General features: G+C 38.3%; 1 long non-coding RNA gene across 1 annotated transcript; it reads left to right on the forward strand.

The window, feature by feature from the left end:
• The first annotated feature begins 341 nt into the window (after positions 1–341).
• LOC307028523 lies at positions 342–5,469 on the forward strand. Its single transcript, XR_013805016.1, has 3 exons — positions 342–998; positions 1,378–2,659; positions 3,234–5,469. It is a non-coding gene; the product is annotated as an uncharacterized lncRNA (long non-coding RNA).
• The last annotated feature ends 377 nt before the right edge of the window (positions 5,470–5,846 follow it).

Consider the following 5,846-nt stretch of genomic DNA (forward strand, 5'->3'; position numbering starts at 1 on the left):
AAAGCAGGGGTCGGCAACCCGCAGCCCTCGAGCCGCATGCGGCCCTTTAAGCCCTCTGCTCTGGCTCCCTTGAGCTTAGACAAAAATAAGAAGGAAATAAAATAAAAGTATTTGTAGGACTATTTATATTTTGTTGCATGGTTAAAAATGTTTCGTATGTTGTATTTTGAGGTGATACTGTGACACATAAATAAAAAACTAAACGGTTTTAATTAGGTCAACTAAATATGCGTCACATCCTGCTACGGTCCCGCGCTAGTGCATTTTCTTGCAGGCGAATAACCTGACCCCCGGCTCGATGAGCGAACTATGGATAAATCAAAGAAAATAAAAATATCGGAGGAACACAGGATTTAATTCTGCGTGGACAGAGTTATATGCTTTCACAGCAAACGATGCTGGTTTACCGGTATGTTTGATATGTAGAGAGAAGTTGTCAAAGGTGCTGCAGCCTTTACGTATTGAGGAACAACACAGGAGAGGAAGACAGCTGACGATCTTCAGTCATAATTCAATGGGGTATGTAATTTATTTCAGAAAACACTTTTTTTTATATTCCATGGAATGCTCTTAACATCCCGATAGCAATGAATATATTAAATGCTTTGACAATAAATACATAACAATTTTTATCTCTGGAAGCCGTAGCGCTGTAAAAAGCACGACCAATCATTTTAGCAAATGATTGGATGGGCTACCTGCCTGTCAGCCTTCCATCTGTGCACAAACGTATCTGGTGCCCTCATTGGTCATGTGCGGGTTTGTTTGTGTTGGAGGAGGGGCTCTGTAAGGAAGTCTGAAGGAAGAGGCAGATTTTTTCTGGTTGTGTATTTTCAAATTCTAGCGCACTCGTTATATGCTTTCACAGCAAACGATGCTGGTTTACCGGTATGTTTGATATGTAGAGAGAAGTTGTCAAAGGTGCTGCAGCCTTTACGTATTGAGGAACAACACAGGAGAGGAAGACAGCTGACGATCTTCAGTCATAATTCAATGGGGTATGTAATTTATTTCAGAAAACACTTTTTGTTATATTCCATGGAATGCTCTTAACATCCCGATAGCAATGAATATATTAAATGCTTTGACAATAAATACATAACAATTTTTATCTCTGGAAGCCGTAGCGCTGTAAAAAGCACGACCAATCATTTTAGCAAATGATTGGATGGGCTACCTGCCTGTCAGCCTTCCATCTGTGCACAAACGTATCTGGTGCCCTCATTGGTCATGTGCGGGTTCGTTTGTGTTGGAGGAGGGGCTCTGTAAGGAAGTCTGAAGGAAGAGGCAGATTTTTTCTGGTTGTGTATTTTCAAATTCTATCGCACTCGAGCTGGCTTCTCAATTCTTACCTACCCCACCTTTAACTCTTTTTAGGGTGCAGCTCGGCAAACCCTGGGGAAGAGCCGGGACGCCAATACGGAAGTGCCACACACTGCAGTTCATCTAGTGGCCAGTAGAAGCAGTCTGCAGAAGGGAGCAATTTCCATAGACCCCCATGTTAAAATGCCCAACTTTACAGCAGAAATAAACATGTTTAAATCGTGGTTCAAAAAAACATATTCTTTGTATAGTTAGATACCCCCTTCATGAATATAGATTGGGGGGGGTGAATTATTTCTCAACTCATCGGTTTAATTAATATTAAGCCTTAAAGTTATGCATATGACTGCTGCTGCTAGCTTCTTGTCTCTCTGCTAGCTGCTCCGTGAAGCTAGCTACAGGGACTCTGCCTGCTCAGTTCATCCAGGGAACACAACTTGCCCCCGGCCGTGTTTGTTTGTTCTTCATGCTTATATATCGGACTATTGTGACTTGCTCTGCGGTTAAAACAGATGGTGCATTAATGCGGTTTTGCGGTAAGTGAAATTTGAGTACTTTATTTATGTGTTAATGATTTTAATCAGCTACGTAATGAATGTTAAGGCTTGGGTTAGCGTGTAAGCGAGTGGTAGCTACATCGGTACTAACGATGCTAATAGTAGCCTCCAAGTTAAAATCATAGACTATATATAAAGGTTAAAACGAAATAGACAAGTGTTAAGCGTTAAGTGGGATAATACTGTACAACAAACGGCTTCTGTTTGAGGTTGATAAAATAAGGTCATCCTTTTAACTTAGAGAGATATTTTATTATGTAGGTAGGAACTGTATGCATCGCTAAGGTTCATTTAAATTGGCTGTGCTCAAGTATGTAGACAAGCTAATGTCGAAGTAGTGTATGTGAAATCAACCTCACAATAAGATGTGTGTATATTACAATTATTAATGTCATATTTCAAGATGATTACTTAGATATTACAATATGGTTGGTTGATCTGGAGTTCATTATTGAGCTTACACGTTAACGTCACAGTCATCTGAAGAACGAACCCAAACCCTGTTGTTTTTATTAATTGCATTACCAAATGGGTATCAAATAAACAGTAAGCATTGGTAACACAACTTCCAAAGTTACAGTAAAATAAAAAGGACCCTGACTCTGACAATACACAATCCAACATGTTCAACAGAAGAGAATAAGTTATAACTTATATTGTTTGTACACATGGTACTTTACATATATCTGTTTGTTTAAGGTGTCCAGGCGATGCAGACAGGCTGGACCAGAGAGTGAGAGACAGAACTGGATTCCTCACAGCAGTGAACTTCAGCTCAGGTATAAAGACTCTATTTTTCATACTGTACAAAGAATCAAGAAAGATATTGGTTTAAATGAATGAAGTATTCACTTTAATACACTGATATACATTCCATTAAACAATACTAAATACTAGATCACCTACACATCAGTTAAGTTGAGGGTTTTTTCCATGCAAAAAGTTACATTTAGATGTTAACAAGCAATATGATTTTGTCAGCTTTCTAATTTAATGTATTAAAGGCAAAGATATTTAACACAGTGATAACTGCTACTATTTATCTCTCAATATTGTCTGTAAAAAACGTGGTAAAAGTTATTCTTTCATTGAGACAACAGGGCAAGATTCTACAGTTGCACTACATTTTGATAACAGTTAAATATTATTTTGATAATAACATATTTCAATGTTGATGAACTTCATACTGTTCATTCATAATCTGATTGTCTTTGTAGCTCACTGTTGAAATAAAAAAAAACATTACAATTACATAATAATTATATCTACAGCCCCTAAACACAAACACACCGCTTTCATAAATAACACACTTGTTCTGCAATAATGTTTTATGTTTCCTGTAATCTTTGTTAGGAAAGGACATGCCTGAAAGACACGACATGTTCTCCTTCTCTGAGGGTCAAGAAGAACATCCAAGAGGAAAATTAAAAGCGGATGCTATGAGATTTTAAGACCAGTACACTAAGAAACTACTTTTATTGTAAAAACAGTCAGCTGATCGAATGCACCTATTTCCACATCTACACTCCATCCGCTGATTATTTCTATTTGCCTCGCTTTATGAGCTTCACATCACTTGTGCCTTGTACCGCAGAGTTTGCAACGTCACAAATAAATGGGGCCAATCTTCAGTCAGATGTGAATGTGTAATCTAACATTTTCAGTAAGAATAATGGACAAAAGGAGTACAAATACAAATACAATTTATTGAAATGTGAACCAAAAGTTAATCAAATGTTTAAAATAATACGCACATATGGACAGAAGGTGTAAACCTATTAAATGTATAAGTAACATTTTGACATTTAGTCAAATAAAGTGACAGACTAGGCCTGTACAGTTGGTATCAGCTTTGCCCAGCATGGGCTCGCTGAGGAAAGACCCTCATTCCTCTCCAAACCAACAGACAGGACGTCCATCACACAGAGGTTTCTCCCTGAAGTCTCTGCAGCTTTCTGGATACCACGCTGTCTCAATCCGTCCACACTGAATATGAGGGGGAAAATGAAAATAACAAATGCTTGAGACAATAAGAAACATAAAGTTGACTGTTGAGTTGCTCAGTTTTTTTAGATTGTCAATACTATTACTGTATAACTAATATATCAGGTTAAGAGGCACATTCAAATAAAGATTGGTCTTTAAATACATGTTGTCTTTTGAATTGTTTGTCTAAAGTCAAGGAATCTAGAACTGGTACTTAGTTTTAATGATACAGTCTGGTTATTATGCTGTTTGGAGGAGGCCTCACAGGTAAGAGCACTAACTATCTACCATCACATGTACCTTAGCTTGACTTAAATGTATTAAACGTATAATTAAGTGATATCAAAATATAAATAACTAATGTCATGCAAACATATTAATATTTGCTTGATTCCAGTGTTGAATTTCGCACAATTGCATACAAACGTTAAGAGATTTTAAGATTCTGAAGTATTATGCTAAAAACTCAATAACTTAGATTATTATTTATAGTTTTGCTGAATAGTTTAATGTGCGCTTACCTTAGAAACGTAAAATGCCACGGCAGTGTGCAGATGGGGAGCATGTTAGCTTAGCTTGGTAGCTTCAGCTAGCTCTGGAACTTTCAGCTTGGTGGCAGGAGGTCCCGCCTCGGCTCCGCGTCTTTGCCCTTATTTGGAGTAGGCGGGAGTTGAACTCTGACGTCACTGTCGAGCCGTTAGTGGCCGACTCCGCCTACTAAGGACTTCTCGGCAACTCTGCAGAATCCTATGGGTGACGTCACAGACCCTACGTCCATTTATATATACAGTCTATGGTGCACCTATATGTTTTATTTGTTTCAAAGTGGGCCCATTTTAATTAGGGCCCGAGCACGGAGCGCTAGGACCAAACGACGTCCTAGCACGAAGTGCGAGGAACCTATCGTTATTGGAGGAATTGTTCTTATTATTTTTCTGCGCTTTCAACCTGTTTTTGAGAGCTTTAGGATGCTGACAAAGTTGTATAATTTTGCACGGACGCCAGGACCGGTGAAAAATTAGATATTCTGGAGTCAATGGGTTAAATATTCCAACCTGCTCACTAGCGCCACCTATCAAAATCCCATTTCGGAATACATTTACAAAGTCGCACCGTAACTCCGAATGACCTGAAATTTTGCACACATATCCGGGTGGACCTGCTCTACAAATAATCGTCCTGGAACCTTAAGCTCCGCCTACATTATTTTTAACTTAAATTAGCATAATGTTCAAAATAGTTAAATATTCACTTAAATTTAAATGTTCAGATTTTCAACACCAAACTTCGTATACAGCATCAATGGAGGATCAAACACGTTACCGTAGAAAATTAGCATGTTAGGACGATAAATATTGCCGCCGTCAATCAAAACGTTCTCGCAAAAAGGCGGGGCTTAGAAATAAATGCTCATAACTCATCAACAATGTATCCAAACATCACAGATTTTGGTAGATAGGTTCAAACTGTCTTGGGGAATAGGCACAGCAAAGCATTTTCATTTTGGACTATAGGGGGCGCCAAAAACACCACCAATTTATAACTCAAGAGTGGATGGATTAATATATATATATATTTTTTACATACACTCTCGCGGTGACTACGAACTCAGATTTAAAGTGTCGCAACAAATTCAGAATGTGGGCGTGGCCTAAACATCTTTTTAAAATTGCGATAGCATAAAATGAGCTTCGGACGCAAAACTTGGGACACACGTCAGAGCCCACGACCTTTTCAAGAATGTAAAAAAAAAACGTAATTTAAAAAAAGAACTGCTCACTAGCGCCCCTTATTGTGTGGTAGTCACATATAGTTTCTCAGAACTACACGAACTTTGGCACAGACATTCCTCATGGAATTGCGGACATATTTGTAAATACATTTAATTAGCCCCGCCCTCCAGAAAGTCGGCCATTTTGAAAAATGTGCGTATTTCATGTATTTTAAGCACATTCTTGTGAACTTCTAGGGGAATGATCG

Source organism: Notothenia rossii, assembly GCF_949606895.1.
Source record: "Notothenia rossii genome assembly, chromosome: 2".
Lineage (NCBI taxonomy): Eukaryota > Metazoa > Chordata > Actinopteri > Perciformes > Nototheniidae > Notothenia > Notothenia rossii.